The sequence below is a fragment of the Notolabrus celidotus genome, chromosome 10 (genome assembly GCF_009762535.1).
Source record: "Notolabrus celidotus isolate fNotCel1 chromosome 10, fNotCel1.pri, whole genome shotgun sequence".
Classification (NCBI taxonomy): domain Eukaryota; kingdom Metazoa; phylum Chordata; class Actinopteri; order Labriformes; family Labridae; genus Notolabrus; species Notolabrus celidotus.
This window is the reverse complement of record NC_048281.1, coordinates 6,547,187-6,565,071: the sequence shown is the minus strand read 5'-3', so window position 1 is coordinate 6,565,071 and position 17,885 is coordinate 6,547,187. Positions and strand designations below refer to the sequence as shown.

Sequence of the window (17,885 nt, the reverse complement as noted above, 5' to 3'; positions counted from 1 at the left end):
CCTCACAGACCCCTCTCACCCGGGTCACCACCTCTTTGACCTGCTGCCCTCCGGCCGGCGCTTCAGAACTCTGAGCACCAGAACACCCCGGCACCAGAGCAGCTTCTTCCCTCAGGCCGTTTCCCTCTTGAACAATCACACTGTAAACCACTAAAGACTCCTGTGACAGATCACACACATGTGCAATACTTGATTTCCAGTGCAATATCTCATAACCATGTGCAATATTGTAATTTATTCCATAACATATTTTATTATTATATTCCTCTACAACATATGCATTCTGGCTTAGGCTAATTGAACTTATTTCATGTCTTTAAAAGTACTTCTTTCTACCTTTCTTTGTACAGATAGTATTTTTATTTAGATTTTTTGGATTTGTGTTTAGGTTTATATATTTATTGTCCTTACTGCCTTGTTGTTAAGGACTAGTGTTCCATTCACCACATCAAATTCCTTGTGTGTGCGAGCTCACTTGGCAATAAAGCTTTCTTGAATCTTGAATGTACTCTATAGTAGTGTCTAAAGTAGAAAACCTACTACATTTATCTAACGTCATTTTGCATCTTTACAATCAAAAGTACAACCCCAGTGTCGCATTCACTTGAATAAATACACGGAGTTTTATTCATATTATTGCCAGTCTAAGATAATATGTATCTGCAGCTGCACTCCGGTTCAGTTGTGTGGAAAGAGATGCTGCTGGGTGGTATCCAAATATCACGCATGCGCAGTCCGTACATTTGTTAGCTTGTTAAGCTACCAGCCTGCTAGCCAGATGTAAGCTAGCAGAGATATATTAGACAAAGAAAGCTTGTGAAAGAGATTGAGTGAACAGAGTTTGGAGTATCGGAGGGTAAAAGGGGCGACTGTGACACAAAGCTGTATGCGTTACTCGGTGTTTCTGGAAATATTAAATTGAAAGGTACGGCTTTAACATATCTTTTTAAACTTTTGTAAGCTGTTACTGCTGAGATTAGCATCGTTAGCTGCTAGTTAGCCGCAGATTGAACCAAAACGTGAAGATTGGCGCTAGCATTGTTAGCATGTTGTAACAGGGATCAGTGGAGGCCCTTTGTTTTGAACCGGGTAACACAGGCTTTAGATGCCACATTATACCTTCAATTCTGGGTATGCTGACATGTTTGTTCTGCAGAAGAGAGTGGCCGTAGCTGCTGTGAGTTAGCCTGATGTAAATAATAGTATGTGATCGGGTTTATCACCAGGAGTGTTAAGCTAGCTGAGATGTGTTGGCTGCATTTTGCGGTCTAAGCCTGAAGTTGACATTATTGTGGCTTGAGAGAGAAACACTAATGTTAGCATGAGTTAGCTGGACACGCATTGAAAACTATATTGACATGATAGCGCAAACCAATTGATGCACGCATGAATTATCTTCCTTAACTTGGAGATCTAGGATGTCAAAAGACTGAGTCCGGTTAACACGAAAAACGGATTCGTTTATAGTTTAGAAATGAGTGTACATCACTTTAGCTGATGGTTAATGACGCTAACATTGATTTCAAGATTATTTTTCATAAGTATAACACGTAACTAAGTCACATACTCTTAAAACAACTTCAGTAAGGAGACTAAGATAAGCTGTTTAGCTAACCAAAGTTAAAATCAATCAACTTTCAACTACTGTAAAGTAGATATGTATCTACAAGGGAGACGTAATTCCTGCAGTACGTCTCATCTAACATGTTAGCTAAACAAAGTTGCAGTTTAACTTGGGAAAGCATACTTAAGTAAGCAGATTGGCTATACGACATTCATGATCACAATATGACAAGGTGTTTAAGGCCTGCTGTGACACTTATGGCTAACACCCTGTTTTCTGAACTTATAATGCAACTTGTAATGCACCCTGGACCAGCCTAATGTAACAGTGGACGTTTAGCTTTATTTCCAAGCACTTTGGTTAGTGGTAGCATACTTATGTAGCAATTTTCAAAATCCTGATGTTTGTGTTTTTTTCCTTCCAGTGTGGAAAATGAAGATGGGGCCATGAGGGATCCTGTGATAACTTAGAAAAAGTGGCCCCATTGTTGTTTCTACTACTCAAGAGGTGATACATTTTTTTTTACATTTTCCTGCATAAGCCTGTGATTATGTTTTTTCATATAGCTGTTGTATCTTAAAGGTGCAGTGTGTAGTATTTAGCAGCATTTAGTATAACAGAGCAGCGGGTCCCCTTTCCTGGAGGCCGCCATCATGAACTGTGCAGAAGAATTAGTATTTATGGACATTTTAAATGGTTAAAAACTTGACAAATAGAGGATCAAACTTCTTCTTCTTGAAGGCCATCATTGCTCTTCACTGGTATTGAGATATTGCTAAATATTCCTGTTTCCACACACTGTACCTTTAAGGCATTCATGCTTTGCAAGGGCTAGAAAACTCTATACTAGCCTCTAAAGTCCACAGGATGCTGCTCCGTCTGAGGGCTTGCGCCCTGCTCCACAGGACGCATGTTGGGAGCGTAGCATCAGCTCAGAGCAGGCAGGATCAGCTGGGTCCAGTATAGAGAGAACCACATACAAACAACAGGTTACAGAGCCTTTCTGTGGTTGAATTTCTGCTCATTTGAATAGTATTCCATTACTTTTGTGCTTTAATCATCACCGAGTATGCTGCAGAACTGTAAAGTTTTGTTTTTGCAGGTTTAGATGGGTTTAATATGAATAATTCTGCTCTATTTTGTTGCCCTGTTACCTTCTGACACAGTTCTCATCTTAAAATCCTGTTGTAGTCGACATGGATCACAGATATGTGGCTGTTTGTAGCTTAAACCCATAATTGATGAGTTTTTCTGATCTATACGATCTTTTTAAACGGTCGGGAGTCTGTATATGATGTTTAATTTGAAATTGGCAGATGTTGCATGGAGTCCTCGTGCCTGACTTCCTGTCCAGGTCGTTCTTTTCTGTGCAGATTGACGCGTGCTGGGCGCGGGCTCCGTCAATAATAGACTTGGAGTGTATCTCTGGCAGAGCGGTGCGGGGACACACTCCCGAGACAGAGCTGAGACACGCCACTGCGCGCCCTGTGGACCCTAGAGCATTGACTAGAATGGGAACGTATTGGCTGCACAGTGCGTGGCGCATTCTGTGGACCCTGGGCTTAAGTCTGGCCCATTGCATACAGGACCTAGCAAACTGTGCTATCTTTTCTTCCTTAGCCCTAACTTACCCAGGACCGACACCAAGCTCTTTTTTTATTATCGCTCTGTATATTGGCAAAAATTCAGTTAAAGCAGTCCCCATCCTGCTGCGCATGCTATGTTGAGCAAATGACCAAAACATGTTATGATGCCTTTTTTGCTGCTTGATGCAACAGGACAGTTAACCAATTCATCATTTTCCATGATCTACAAAAACAGTCGAACAGATACTGACAATTATGTCAATAAAAATCCATTGAACATGTAACATTATTCATATTCTATATTCAAATCTATCGTGTTCATGGCGACTCTGATGCACTGCTTACTCATATAATCATTCATTCAGCTGCACAATATACCGTATATGTAGAACTCTTAACTGTGCATTTCAAGGCACTACTAATCACAATATGCCTTCAGTAATGGCTTTCCACTAAAATTACTCAACAAAAATACAACTGTTTTATGAGGACTATTTTAATATTGATTTAATATTAAATTAGGATCCAAAATCAGCTCAACTTATTGTCGTCTTCTGTGTGTGTTTGTGTGTTCACTGATCCAGCTGTGTGCACTACGTGTCATGTGAAGTGTTCTAGTCTCTGTGCCTTAAATGCCCTTGTGTTCCTGCACTGTTTGCATTTCTGGGACTTAAACTGTGCTTAATTATCATCCCTGCTCTTCACTGTGATTGCAGTAGGGGTGTATACACTCAGTTGACTAAGCTCTAAACGTCGTCACCCTTGCCAGCTGGCACCAGGATTACTAGTTGGTTGAATTAAATAATATTTTTTTTTATTGTAGACCCGAAACGCTGATCATATGTTGAGTCTAAGCTGTAGCGCAGCATCGTATCACTAGACAGAGCTAATGCCATAATGCTTTATTGCTGTGCTTGGATGTAAACAAACACAGGTGTCAGATGGTTTCTGGTTGGGAGACAGATTTTGGCAGTATTTTGTCGTACGTAGTCTCTGGTTAAACTGACATATAACTACTTGTCCATAGCGATGTGTAACCAGAACATGCATGTGGACGTTAACCTGCACAGAGGACGGAAGGCTGGTGATGTTAGCGATGCTAACATTGGCTACACTCTACAAACCCTGTTTGGTAATTGTTTACCAACAGACTCTGTTATTTTATGTTTAGTCTTAGTGTTTTCTTACTTTCAGAGTAGTCAAACTTTCGAGTCGTCTCCTTGGAACATCCGTGGCCTGTAGTGATGTTTACACTGTTGAATTGTGGGACATTTGCATCATACTATCTTTGCTAAGAATGGCAAAAAGGGAAGCAGCCACTGAGCAAAACATGGCAAAAGAAATTACTTCTGTGATGCATCTCGCATAATTACTAGCTCTGCTGCGTGTGCCACATGCAAAACGGTGGCAGGAAGCAACAGGTAAACAAACGACAGCACCTTGGCTTATGCAACACCATGGTGTCATACAATTTCTAAAGTCTGGGAGTAATTTAACCTTAACAGTGCAAAGAAAAAAGCTGCCTGCAAGATCTGTGAACCGCAACTTGCTTATCATGGGAGTACGACAATATGAGCAAGCATTTGAGATAAGGGCACAACAGTCCAAAATTGGAGCCACACTGACTTATACTATTTGACAGCTCTTTTTTTTCGTGTACACGTATGAGTAAATTGTGTCCACAAAATAATTCTTGTCAGTGGAATCCTTACAGAAAATTAATTGTTGTTTAAAGCTGGGGTTGGTAGTCACAGAAAACTAGCATGAATTTGAATGTAGCATTTCCTAAGGACTCCATTGTTTTAACTTTCATAGTGAAAGTTAGAAACACAAACTAACATGGCTGCTGTTAGTACTCACAACTGTCATGCTAGCATTATCCAGTTGTACCGGTGACATGATATCAGGAGAAAAGTTCTAACACATATAATACTGTAACAGCTCTACTGTTTGTTAATCGTGTTCAGTGTAGATGTTCTTAATTCCTACGGTGTTGACAGTCAGTGAAGGCATCAGGAAGGGGGCAAAGGTGTGAGAGAGTGTGTGAGAGAGGAGAGACAAGTAGGAGAAGTTCTTCATTTATTCAAACATTGATTGTTGCTTTGTTGGTTGGCGTGATTACAGCTTTTTAGACTGAGCAAAGCACCTCCTCGGGTCAGAGGGGACAGGCCCCGAGGTCGAGCGAGAGGGGCAGTAAATAGAGTCGGGGAAGCTGAGGCAGGGGACAAGCCCGAGGTGCACGCCGGGGAAATGTACGCTTTGCAGGAGGCGGGCAGACTGGCAGGGCGGGATTTGATTGGTTTCATAATTTGGCTCCTGGTTGCAGGGATTGGTTGGTGTTTTCCCAGGTTTACTCCGGCTGTAGATAGCAGCTTTTTTTCACTCTTTTTTAAGAACACATTATGTATTGATTACCATCGGGGACATAAAGATCATTTTAACCAGTATAACAAAAAGTGTATCTAAATCTGATTACCAACCCAAGCTTTAAAATCCTGTTGTGGTCGAATCGATGAGTATTTCTGATCTAAACAGTCTTTTAAACGATCAGAAGAATGTATGTGGTGTTTCATTTTGAAAGTCAACGGATGTTTCATGTGATCCTCGTGCCTAACTTCCTGTCCAGGTCGATCTTCTCTGTTCAGCTGGGCGCGGGCTCCATCAAAAATAGACGTGACGCGTATCTTTAGCGGAGAGGCGCGGTGGCATGCTCCCGAGATGGAGCATTGATTACGGGAACGTATCGGCTGTGCAGTGCGCGGCACAGACGCAAAGCGACGCGCACTGCACAGCTGGTATAGATTGGGGGTAACCCGTATGTGGTCATCTGATTACGCAAAAAACAATGAGTAAATACATATCTGCAGGTGGATTTTCTCTGATTTTTAACACACTGAATGATGCTTCACATAAGATCCTGTCTGTCTTAAATGACTTCTGAAAAAGATGGTGAATTAAGAGACAGCTTAGATGGATGAGCAAGAGTGAAGGGGGATGAAAACCCAAACTTTATTTGCACATCTGTCCTCATGTAGCTTAATGTACTAGCCAAGTGTGGAGAACTTTACAGACTGGCATTTCTGTTAATTAAAAGAAATGCCAGTCTGTAAAGTTCGATGTTGTCTCACATAAACAACTCCAGCATCACCTGTATGGAATGAAAGTAACCTCAGTGCTCTCTGAATGATATACTTTGGCCATGAGACCATTTTAACAGGGATGGTTGTCTACGCTGGAACTGTTTTGGCGTGATGCCAGGGCGCTTGATGTCAGTCATAATGTATGCTGAACAAATTCTTATTGCAGGTTTTAATTTGAATGGTTCTGATTCTACAAACTTCAGGCTCTAATGTTTTACACCTGGCTCATATACCGGCTTTACTTTTTTGCTCTGGCAGTCATTTCAGAGGTGACGTGTGAACGCATGTTGGAGCTGTTTATTCGAGGCAGCATTGCTCGTCCCTATGCTGGATTACATGGCCACACACTGTTAGTGTATGCAAATGAAGCCATCTATTATGATGTGTTATTTATGCCGCTGGTGGTATATTGGAGGATTATGATACATCTAGCTTTAAGTTCCTGTGAGTGCTTGTGTTTATGTGAATCGAGCGCAACTGTGGAAACAGCTGGAGTTGCATTACTGCAAGATACAGGCTATTACATATAAGATACAGACTCCTATGGTATGAAAAAGTTAGTATATTAGTGTTCCACATCTACATAACCTAGAAATAGGGGGAGTCTACTCCTATGTTTACATGTTTTGAAAGCATCTACAGCATCATTGAAATGTCACAGAGGGGCTCTAATATAGTGGTGTTTGGAGATTCTTTTTAAAGGTGTAAAGCATGTCAGTGAAGAAAAAAAACCTGTTTTGGTTTTCCTGACCCGGGGTCATTTCTGGAACATCATGATTCTTGTTTTGTTCAGATTAACTGTCAGAGCCCGGGTCTTACTGCAGGCATGCAGATGATCCAGCTGCTGTTCTAATGCCTCCTTATTACCCATAGACTGTATAAAATATGGAATTAGTATCCGTGACGTCACCCATCTGTTCCTGAGAGGTGTTTTGAAGCAAATCGACGGCAGCAGCCATATTGGAAATGCTGAACTCAACCAGGCAAAGTGTGAAGTAGTGTGAGCCTCCTAGCCAATAGCTATGTGTTCCCGACTGAGAGTCACATCAGTCATGTCCTTATTTGGGCAAAGATTCATAATCTTAATATCTTCTGAACCGTCACGTTAGAAAAAAATTCACCCCCCGTACAGTGTGTGCCATTAGATAGATTAGCTTTGTAGGGCCAAGCCGTTTTTTGAACCAGGCTGTAAACATGTTTTTTAATGCTGCAAAGATCGTCTTTTTCCCATTCATGTCTATGTGGTTTCCTGTGTTTCTGCAGCCAGCCTCAAGCAAATTCTCGATGTATTGCAGTTTATAACACTTCCGCATGGGCTTCATCGTTTGAGATCGAAGGTTGCCGCTTGTTATTACCCAGCTTTCTTACTGATCTTCCGTGTGTGTAAGATGCTTGATTCTGATTATTTAAAACCCCTTGACAACAGTTATTAACTTTCAGTAATAAGGGCCAAACTGATCACAGGTCATGTCAAATCAATCCACGGAAAAGAGTTCCGGCACATTTTGCGTCTGCTTGTTGACACCACAGACTGTACACTGGGGTGAAACTGATAGTGTCCGTTTGCATCAAAACAATGCCGCTAAAACGCTAGTTTCGGTTAGCATGCTAATGCAGCTGGCTTAACATGGATATTTAGATCTTAGATCCTGTCCAGCATTCCTAACAATGAGTAGATAAGAGCAGCTTTGAGTTACCCACAAGCGGCAACCTCCGGTCTAAAAATATGAGTGAAATGCAGAAGTATTAAAAACTGAACATGTTTACAGCCTGGTACAAAAACGAGTGACGTCTGGATAGCTCATTTCTCGATCGGCACACACTGTACAGGGGGTTGATTTTTTTTTTGAAGATATTGAGATTACGAGTCTTCCAATGAGAGTCACAGCTGACTTGATTGACAGGTGGGAACACTGTAGCTGTTGGTGAGGAGGCTCAAAGCCCGCCTCCTTATGTCACAATCGCTCAACAGCAGCAATATGGCTGCCAACGACGATTGGTCTCAAAACAGCGTTTCAGAAACAGATGGGTGACGTCACAGATACTACGTCCATACTTTATACAGTCTATGGTTACCCATCACAAACTCCCCAAAAAACTGAAACCATGAGCGGTGGTGGTGATAGCAGCAGGGTTCAAAGTTGTGACATTAGTTTATTTTTAAAGGTGTGTGTGAACCACAGAGCTCAGAGAAGAAGGAGAGCTGAATGAGGACAGTTTCAAGTTAAATCTACTGCAACAGATAGGAATCCATCACAATGGAATGCTAACAGTGGAATCACTGGGATTACTTTTTAAAAACTGTATAAATCAATGAAATAACTTTTACTCAAGGTTTTTTACCACCTTGGTTGTATTTTAATTTAGTAGCCAGGTCTTGTTTCACCCTGTCAGGATTCTATTTCCCATAACTACATGCTAACCATACATTACCCCTTACTTAAATGGAGCCAGCGATAATAGTTCACCTATTATCTTGTCCCCCCGTCAGGTTTCTATTTCTCATATTTCAAGGTTTTCCAGGTTCCACAATGTTTGTATTTTAAGTTAGTAGCTGGGCATGAAGTGGGATGTTGTATGGTAAGCAGAAAGTCATGGGTGAGACCCAACGCAAAGCAAGCAGTATTAGATCATCTGCATAAAGTATTTGACTTCTGTGTCAAGAGAGGGTGAAGCCAGTGATATGAGACTGTTCTAGGGAATACTAGCCAATCAACTGATAGAGTACACAGTATGTCAAAGAGGGGGCGGAGACTGCAGCTCTGTTTTTCCTCCTCTACTTCGAGGAAAGAAATTGATTCCCATGTTTCCAATTTTCACAGCACATTTCACATTTGTGTAAAGTTTGAATCACGTCATAGACTCTCCATGCAACACCCTAATCAAATAATTTCAGAAAAAAACATTCTGACAAATTGAATCTGCTGCTTCTTTTTCTTGGTTAGTGGCCGTGTTTCTTTAATGAGGGTGTGGATGGTAAAGATAAAGTCTGTAGTTCTATGTTTCGGTACAAATAAACTCTGACTCTTGCTCGGGACATTGGGACTAGAAAGTCTTGCAATCGGCTGTTTAAAGTGCTGTAGACTAGAGCTACAACTGATTGATTATCCAAACTTTTTTTGGGTCATTAAGTTACATTTAAATTGAATTAATTACTGGGGATGTAAGGATATACTTAACCCACAATTTGAATCACGATTTTTGGTTCACAATTTGATTCACTCACGATTCTCTAACGTTTCCTAAGAAAACTGGATTGAACAAAAAATTTAAATAACTTTTATTTTATTTCAATTTTCATATATGGACAGTTGCAATATATATTTTTTCATTTTTAAGGTGTGTTATAACTCAAATAAAACCACTGCACACTTTTTTTCAGCACCTTGCAAAACAACCTAAAATCACCGTATAAAAATACCTTGTTGGAAAATTTCAGAACAATTATAGAGATATGGAAAGTCAACGCTTCCCAAATGAATGTATTAAATATTAAAACAAACAAGGTCAATCTCTTTAAATTAGGGATGTCAATTTCAAGTATTTTCTGTGATCGATCTTTGAAAATGTTAACGATCAATTATTGCTTAATCATTAAAAAAACTTGAAAGTTTTCCATGTCAAAAATAACGCCAAATGCATTTTTTTCCCCCTAAATCTAATTGTCCTTCACGACACAGTGTATTTTACTGATGATATTAAACAGCTACGGATCTTATTGAGGAGTTCAAAATGTTAAACACGCTGAACATCAACGTGAGGAGCAGGCTTATAAATAATCTCTGTGGACGCATGGTCAAAGAGTGAAGACTCAGACTACAACATGTGGATTTACTGCAACAGGACAACTGAACAGTCATATTTTAGACTCACAGTGTTCAATTTTCTCTTTCTTATTGAGAAAAATAAACATTTAAACGTGGTCAGGTGTCAGCCTTACATGCTTTAAACATAAAACACCTCCACTCAGCGAGTGACGACAGAGCAGCGCAAGAGACTTAATGATGTTGAACAAGCGGAGTATAATGCAGATAACGCCTTCTACTGTTTAAGAATAATCCAGATACACATTTTGTTGAATTGATTTTAATCCACCCTTATTTGTATCGATTTTTTACCGTCTTGTGATATATCCTTCCATCCCTGTTAATTACAAATGAATTAGGTTCAATGTGTAGTGTGGTGAAAGTTTGTTCCACTGTTTTTTGGTTGTAGTGGAGGAAGAAAAATCTGAAGTCTTATGAAGTTCTTTTATGAAGCTAAAGGTGTAGAAGTCACACAGTGTGGCTTTAACTTTGGACCATTAAGTTGAATGTCCTCTCTTCAGATTCCCACAGATACTGATGTTCTCCCATTCTCTTTGCAACGTTGAGTCAATTGCTCCTGGACTTCAGAAATTTTACGACATGATGTTGTTGCATCAGTAGTGGCCATGTTGTTATGCTTTACCTGTGCACCTGTCACTGTTCAGCATGGCAAGGTAAGGATGTGAGATGACTAACTCCTCAGTAATTTATTCAGCTATGTTTTGTTTACCTGTGTTTCCTGATAGCTGGTTTGCATGCACCATTCTCAGCAAAGATAGTGAGGATACAAGATGTGTCACTTCTTAGGACTTCAACTTTGTCCATGCAAAGCATAAACAACATATAGGAGAATATCCCAATGACCATAATCAACTTTTCTATTTGTTAATTTCACGCTAATTTGGTCACTACATTTCAGCATTTTGTCTAAAATACCATCAGGACCACTGGCTTTTGTTAGTGGTAGGCCTGGATTGCAATTAGTTTAGATTTTCTTAAAGCTGGGGTGGTAGTCAGATTTAGATACACTTTTTGTTGTACTGGTTAAAATGATGGGCCATATGGCCTCCTTAAATTTATACTGGTATTACTGTGCAAACGGTATGATATGTCACAGCCCTAATGGCTGTAAAATGTAAATACACGCAGAGACAGACGCTGCCTGTGCCCGCTACCAGCTTAACGGGACAGGCATACTGCTGAGGGTTTACTTTTACTGTTTACACCTGCAGCACAAAAAATGTGGTGTTAGTCGCTGTTGTCCTAACTTGATGTTTCAAACCTGCTGTCAGAGCTCGAATCCCAGAATAAATGCCAGTGATTATTGGATAGTATTTTGGCTTGAGATGCCCATCCCTAGTGTGTTGAGGTTCTTGTTTGTGCTGAAATCGATCGGTACTACATATATTTTCCATAGTGTCTCTCTCTCTCTCTCTCTCTCTCTCTCTCTCTCTCTCTCTATCTCTCATTCTCCTGTATCCCTCTTTCCAACCACAACCCGGTTGAGGCAGATAGCTGTCTAACATGAGTCTAGTTCTGCTTGAGGTTTCTGCCTGTTAAAAGGAAGTTTTTCTTTCCCGCGGTAACTAGCTAAATACTGCGAGGTGCAATGCTCATGGTGGATAAAGATGAGATGAGAGAGAATGCAACCTTTTTTTCAGCGGGTGTGAGTAAGAATTTCATCTGGTCGCGTTCATGCCAGTGCTCTGTTTTAATGCTCCCTCTAACACAGGCACTGCATTAGACATTGTGGTTTAAAGTCGCCCTTTTTTTCACTGGCTTAGTCAGTCTCCTCCACCTGCACTCTCTCCTGTTCAGAAGAGCAGACACGCATCACACACCAAAGACAGACAGAACTTCACGACAACAAGTGTTTGACTATTTACACTAAATAAAGCGGTCTATCACTGATTATTTTCGAAAACAAAATGAGGACAAAGTTGAAAACTTGAAACAAAGTTACACAACAACAGTAAGAAACAACATGTCGGGACTCGGGACCGATGCATCACCCAAAATAGCTTAAAAAAAATCTTTACTTTTATTTGAAAACATTTTTGTTATGTCTTCTTTTTAAATGATATAAAAGAAGTGACCTGTTCTGTCAGCCACTGCTTGTTGCAGACAAACTTCATATTCACAGTCAAATATTTAGCAAATATCATAACTCAAGTCACTGTCAATCTTAACTTCATACGAAACTACGGTATGCCAATTAAGACAACTATTCATGAGCATGCATGGTCATGCTGTACACCCCCCCCCCCCCCCCCCCCCCCCCCAAAAAAAAGGGTGCAACTAAATCATGTGCTGGTGCGACCAACTGAGAAAGTTGGTAACACCAGTGCTCCCAGTGGAAAAGCCTGTGTAGAGCCCTGGAGTCAATGAACTCTTTGCTCATATCTAGCTGATGCCTCATGTTTGTTGCTTTAGATTTTGAGTGTTCCCCTGTATTCTCTGTTTTACAGCACTGGAGGCAGAGCTCAGGATTGTCAAGTTGTCTTTTTTTTTTTTTTTTGACAAGTTTCTGAGTGTTTTTCTCAGAAGTCTACTGACTGTGTCAAACCACGCCTCATTAGTTAATTTTTTGATCCGTGGTGCGGAGGCTTTTTCTGACTGCATTACTCTGCCACACTGTCGAAGATGCTGTAAGCCTCTCGTACAGCCTGTGTTAGTCCAACCTTTTTGAGGGGATCTGAAGTGGAAAGAAAACAGTCTAAATAAGATTGAATCACTGGATTGTTGATCGCTCTCTGGTATTTGTTCTTGCCTTTGTTTTTTAGGAGGGTTATGAGGCTGACAGACATGCTGTCTGGGTCAGTGATGCTGTGGTCTACTGTGCTATGACCAAGAGGAGAGCTGTGGTGTGTACATACCAAACAAGCCCCTTGAAGCTGACTGTGAACCATACAGCGCCCCAGTGTTCTTCTAAGTTGCAGCAATTTGTGTCCACTTTTATGACAGCTTTGTCAAAGCAATTTCTGTGGAGGTGTGAAGGGTGGGGGATGCTGATTTGGCCTCAAGTATGTGTTTCTGTGATTTTATCAAATCTGGTTCTTTACCAGTCCTGGATAAGTGTCTCCATAGATCAGAATAGAGAACTTCTTGAAAGGGGATTCTGATGGGGCACACATAGGGCTGGGCGATAATTCAATAACATTAATTATCATGATATAGTTTTTCTCCATATAAATTAGGGATGGGCATTTCAAGCCAAAATACTATTCCATAATCATTGGCATCTATTAGACGATTAGTCGAATAATCACCCCCCTACATACACACTCAAACACGCGCACACACACACACACACACACACACACACACACACACACACACACACACACACACACACACGCACACACACACACATACACACATACACACACATCTGTCCCACTAACAGCCCATTTGTGTGGCAGTCGTGTTAACCAGCAGCAGGAGCCTGCTGCTAGTAGCGCGCACTGACAGTGTCTGTCTCCATCTTTACGTCGGTTTTTCTGTGATGCTGCAGAGTGGTGTGTGTGTTTACATTCTACAGCCATGCTCAGTCTCTGAAAATACATATGTAGTGGTGTGAGATTCAGAAACGGAGAAAATCGTTGCGACTGTCTGGAATGTTCTCTTCTTCTTTAGCTATTTAATGCAGTTAGCATTCTTATTTTTCTGTTATTTAATGCAGTTAACAAACAGTTTTAAGACGCTCTATAGCCACCATCTGGTGGGAATACTGTATTACAACCAGGCACCGGTAAAAACGATGAAAAATGTTACTTGTAGAATGAGAAAAAGACCTGCTTCCTGTTAGCTCTGTCAGAAATGAAGATTCAAGAAGACTATCAGAGAACTAAATCCAGACACAAGCCAACAAACCATTTGGTTTCTTTAACTTTCACTCAGAGGTAAAAAAACTGTCTGTAAATTTAAATGAAACACTGATTTGATATTTATTGTGATAATTATCAATATCAACCAATATGAACAATTTTATCGTGATAACATCTTTTCTAATATTGCCCAGCTCTAGGCACACAGTAATATATCTACCTGTTGAGACTACCTGTTTTTGAATGTTTAGCCAAATGCAAACAAAGGTTTGTAAATGTTTTAAAATGATGGGAGCAGGTTTCAAGAGGTGCACATTTAAAATGACTCCGGCCCTTTGTTCTGATTCAAATCACATTCCGCTATTTTGACATGCAGGTCTAATGGCCTGGAAAAAGCAGAAGAATTATCGGTTTCTTCTGCCTTTGTTGTAACATGCACTGCATTTTTTTTCCTTCCCAAAATGGACCTACATTGTATACTGCAAACAACACTTTTGTTTTTTACTGTTCTCCCTAATTAAGCTATAAGCCAAGCAGTACATGCTTCTTCAGCTATTGATTCATGGGCGAGCATTGTGTGCTCACCTAAAGCAAACCAGCAATGTTGAATATTTGGCCCCATTCATTGTGTCTTGCAAGTTGCTGATCTGCTACTTGGAACATGTAAGATATCTAGTGACACAAACCAAACCAGCAGTGCCGCCTTTAAACAGCTCACTGTATTTAGTCACCCATTTCAAGAAAACGGTGTTATAGTAAAAAGCCATTGTAACCAGCTCCTATGGACATGCCTGACTCCAGCAGCAACAGCTACTCCTGCTACTATACGTCTCTCTCTCTATGGAGTGGTAATACAAATATTTTTCATAGTCTCTCTCTCTCTCTCTCTCTCTCTCTCTCTCTCTCTCTCTCTCATCCTCTATCCCTCTTTCCAACTCCAACTCAGTTGAGGCAGATGTCTGTCTAACATGAGTCTGGTCCTGCTCGAGGTTTTCAGCCTGTTAAAGGGAAGTTTATCCTTGCCGCTGTAACCATAGACTGTATATATAATGGTCGTGACCTCGCTCGGCTCAAAGTGAAGCTGACACAAAAACTGCTCCCCCTAGTGGCTGGCTGCAGTATAGGTCAAAAACTCCATCTCCCCCATTCATTTGAATGGGGCTGCGGTCAAACTTTAAAAAATAAATACACGTGGTACGAATGTTTCTCACATCCGTATGCTGTGGTGCTATGTAGTTTTTGTTTGACTGTTTTGTGCTCAAGGCCTCTTTTTTCTGAAAAGTTTGTTTTTTGTTCGTTATTAGAGTTTAAAAAACGTGGTTTTGCTTTGATTGACAGCTGCTGTAGAGAGAAACTCCTGCTCATGGTGGATTAAAATATGATAAGACTGAGTCCTGTCTGTAAGAGGGGACAGGATCATATTCTGTTTTGATGTTAGGTCTTTACACCGTAGCTGTCAGCTAATGGCATAGATAATTAAGTATGAACCGATTTGATAAGCTAAGACAAGGTACTCCTTTATTCGTCCCACAACGGGGAAATTCATGGAGTTACAGGCTTTGTAAATGTTTGTCCTGATAATGAGGGCTGTTACCAACTTTGATGTCACTGATAGTTCATTGATAAGGTTTGTACTGTAAATTGTATGCCCAGCCATCAAGGAACTACTACCTCCTTCTACAATCCCCTTATCACTATCATCTCCCTCTCTTTCTTATTCTCTTCTATCCCTCTTTCCAACCCCAACTCGGTCGAGTCTGGTTCTGCTTGAGGTTCCTGCCTGTTTTTCCTTGCTGCTGTAACTAGCTAAATACTTTGAGGTGCAATGACAGGATAAAAAATCTTGAATTCTACCAACAAGGCTGGATGGACACACGTGAAGGGAATTGGTTGCATCCAGTAGGTCCATACTGGAGTAGTGCTGGAGAACCATAACATCTTGTCCAGTGGGATAGACCTGCACTGTAAGAATTGTTCTCCCCCAGCTGCAGGCCTATAATACCAATCAATGTTTAACATGCCCAAGGTATCTTTGTGGTTATCTGGCTTCACAAACCCTGGAAGAGGAGATTGTGCTAAGCAGTCACATTAAGCTGGTTATCAACCTCGAGTTTCCCTTAGAGATACTGAATAAAGGTGTTTTAGAAATAATCGATACCTGCATTCACAAGGCCAATTTGAAAAATAAACTACTAATGACTCCAGCCTTGTCAGTGCCGCCGCTATGGAGCAAGGTTAATGTCCCCCAAATGATAACAGGTCTCACATCGGGGTAGTGTGTTTGTGAATTTGCAAATTCAGGCGTATACATTTTATTTACAAGACAAGACGTGGATCTGTGAGGTAATGAAGTGGATCTTCTAGTTGCTTTTGCACTAACCTGAGTATCCAGTCTGCTGTGCAGTCATTTGAATTCAAATAATACATAGAATCCCATGCTTCATTTAGTCAAACAGAAGTTTCATATCACGACATCACTTCAGTGGGTGATCACACGGCTCCACTCTGCTGTGTGAGAGAGTGCAGCCTTCAACCGGAGTCAGCAAAAAAGTTTGTCATCATGTAGTGTTTCATCTGGCAGACCTGTGTGTGTGCATCTTTGCAGTGGCTGCTCCTTTAGCACACCTTGTCTGTGAGTTAGTCAGAACAACTAACAGGAATCAATTAATCTTTATTTGTACAGTGCCAAATCCCAACAAACCTTATATCAAGACTCTTTTACCAACATAGCAGGTCTAGACTATAGTGTCTGTTAAATTATTAACAGAGACCTGACATCAAGACAGGATAAGATACAGTCCCCTCTCAAGACAGGACTCAGTCTGATCTCATCTTGATCCACCATGAGCATTACACCTTGTAGTATTAAGCAAGTTACAGCGGCAAGGAAAAACTTCCTTTTGACAGGCAGAAACCCCGAGCAGAACCAGACTCATGTTAGACAGCCATCTGCCTCGACCGAGTTGGGGTTGTAAAGAGGAATAGAGGAGAATAAGAGAGAGAGAGATGGTAGTGATGAGACAGATAGTAGGCACGTCCACAGCAGTAAACCGTCTATGGCAGAGATCCAGAGGAGGCATGAATTTAGGAGCTCTGTCATGAGTTTTTTGGACCAAACAAAGTGCTGTGTTGCATAGCTCGGTTTATAGTTAAACAGACGACAGCAGGCTGTGTAGTAACATTACCACATATTGTTGCCCCTTGCAGCCAAGAGCTGATACCTTCAGAATAAATGTAGAAAAATGTAGACATCGTGAGATTGAGAGGAGAAAAATTGCAACACCTTACGCCCCTTTCGTGTGTTAAAGTCTGCTTGAAACTTGTGTAACAATATTTTAAAAAGACAGTACTGTCTTTGAATTTGTAGAGCTCATCCTTCTGGTGCTTTATGAACCACTTGTTGGCCTCTAGAGAGAAACAACACACTCAGCCCAGTTTCTTTTACTGCAACTCAGGAGAGGAATTAACCGGCAACACACTTTATGACCGTTTCCATCAATATGCGGATCACATGCATGCAAAACTGGACAGTTATCTTCATGGATTAAGTACCAATTGTGATACAATATACTCCAATCCAATCCTTCAATAATACTAGTTTAATTGTAATGTTTTTCATTTAGCAAGTGACTGCAGACACACTCGCACAGCAAGACAGTGAATTGAGGGATAAAGAGAGAGTGCAGGGAAGTGATTCTTGTGGCCCTTTTTGTAACTCTAGATGTTCTGATCTGAAGAGGTCGCCCAGGTAAACCATGGAGATCCATAAAACACACTTTCCATTTAAAGGCGAGATATGCTGCTACTGTTTGTTTTTCACTGATAGTGATAGTCGTTTGGGTTTATTTGAAGGCTTTGCACGTACTTTAAAGTATGATGCACCGTAGCCGTCAGCTAATGGCGTATGAACTGTTCTCGATAAAGGCTTTGTAAACGTGTGTTTTTGTAATGAGGGCTGTTAC

The 17,885-nt window shown here is 40.8% G+C and overlaps 1 protein-coding gene across 1 annotated transcript in view; it reads left to right on the top strand.

The window, feature by feature from the left end:
- The first annotated feature begins 743 nt into the window (after positions 1-743).
- Positions 744-17,885, top strand: part of spopla (speckle type BTB/POZ protein like a) — a 34,402-nt gene continuing 17,260 nt past the window's right edge. Inside the window, exons 1-2 of the mRNA XM_034693939.1 lie at positions 744-925; positions 1,989-2,071. The gene's annotated coding sequence lies outside the window, so the exon portion shown is untranslated. The remainder of the gene's footprint in view (positions 926-1,988; positions 2,072-17,885) is intronic.